The sequence below is a fragment of the Cebus imitator genome, unplaced genomic scaffold (genome assembly GCF_001604975.1).
Source record: "Cebus imitator isolate Cc_AM_T3 unplaced genomic scaffold, Cebus_imitator-1.0 Scaffold350, whole genome shotgun sequence".
NCBI classification, from domain to species: Eukaryota; Metazoa; Chordata; class Mammalia; order Primates; family Cebidae; genus Cebus; species Cebus imitator.
This window is the reverse complement of record NW_016107665.1, coordinates 1,945,704-1,947,629: the sequence shown is the minus strand read 5'-3', so window position 1 is coordinate 1,947,629 and position 1,926 is coordinate 1,945,704.

Here is a 1,926-nt window from a genome sequence, read left to right as displayed (position 1 = left end):
AAAAAAAAAAAAAAAAAAAAAAAGCCAGTAAAAATTATCACCCATTTACTTGGGTGACTTGAGAATTTACGTGGTGAGGATTAAAGGGATATGGAGGCAAGATTAGTGAGGATAGCGTAAATAAGGCTCAGGCATTGGAATCCAGCTGAATAAAGTGTGGGCATTAAAGATTGCTCCAGTGTTTGGTATTCATCATCTTGGGCTGCCATAACAAAATACCACAGACTTGGGTGGCTTAAAGAACATAAATTTATCTTTTCATGGTTCTGGAGGCTTGAAGTCTGAGATGAGGGTGCCAGCGTGGTCCGCTTCTATGAGGGCTCTCTTGCAGGCTTGCACACAGCCACCACCTCACTGTATCCTCGTATGGCAGAGGCAGGGAGACAAAGGAGGAGAAAACATGGGGGAGGATTTTCTGTGCAAACCAGAGTGCTCCCTGTGTCTTTTCTTACAAGAACTCTAATCCCATCATACAGGGTCCACCCTGGGGAAATCGTTTAACCTTATCTCCTGATACTAGTCACCCTGAGAATAACATATGCATTTTAACATAGGAATTTGGGAGGACATAATTAAGTCCGTAGCATGTTTCTAGAGAAATCATTAATTCTCAGGGTTAGAAAAGAACACAAAGATCATTTTATATTTCTTTACTTTTTTTGTGTGGTGGAGACGGGGGTCTTGCTATATTGCCCAGGCTGGCCTAGAACTCCTAGGCTCAAGTGATCGTCCCACCTCAGCCTCCTGAGTAAAGAGATCTTCTTTTTATTTGCACATTCCTTCTCACGAACTCATTTCTCTGCTCAGCTTCCTTTCCTTGGGCAGGCATTGAGGGGAGGCTTTCTGCTAGAGTCTACCCTGGGGCTCTGAGAACAGTTATCCAAACAGACTTTAATTGTTCCCTTCTAAGGCTTTCTTGCCCTTGAGTTGGTTATTCATGAAAATGCCTCAGGGATTCCCAGAGAAAGTCCCCCAAATTCTAAGGTGCTGGCTTTCACTCTGGATTCAATGCTGTGTTCCATGGCTCACTCAGCCCGCCTATCTTCAGGAAAAGGAGAAGCTACATTGCTGGGGAGCTGTACTTATTCCCAGAGCCATTTTACCCTTTAGGTGAAGAGGATGTTGGAAAACAATCCCAAATACAGGTCTGAAGACTCATCCCAGTGATAGTGATGGCCTCCAAAAGCATCCTCCACAGTATGAGACCGAAGGTTTAGCTTCTCTCTGAAAGATTGTAACTTCCCGTTTTTGTCCTAAGAGGCTTTTTCTTACTAAGTTGTCAGAAGTGGACTGTCTGAGAAAATCTTAAGAGGCCCTTACTGTAAGACTTTCAAGAAGTTTAAAGTGTGGCTCTCTCAGCAGGGCACTCCTGTGAAGGAGAAGTTAGATTTTAGTTACTTTCTAGAACAGGCTGGGCAGTCTCTCAGAGGCCTGCACCATCTGGATGTGGGTGAGGGGAGGAGAACGCATAGGAAGGAAGCCTGTGGTCCCCTCCACTTCAGTGCATCCACTTTGGCTACCACAGGCTGACCCCAGGGTGGACCCCATCTCTGTTGCTAACCACTTTGTTGCCAAGTTACCTTTCTGGAGGTACATTTTCCTCAGCATGGCTCTGACAGGGAGTGCCTCCTTAATTTGTGTCTGTGTCTGTGTCTGTGTGTGTGTGTGTGTGTGTGTGTGTGTATGTACCTCCTTAATTTTGTACCCTGGGCCTCTTACTCCCCTCACCCTAGTCCTGCCCTAGATACTAATATCTTCCTCACCGGGATTTGTGTAGGTTAAATTACAGAATGTGGGACAGGCGTGGTGGGATCTGCAATCCCAGCACTTTGGGAGGCCATGGCCAGCGGATGGCTATCTATCTCTGTCTATCTATCTGTCTGCCTGTCTATCTATTTATCTATCTATCTAATATATATATATATA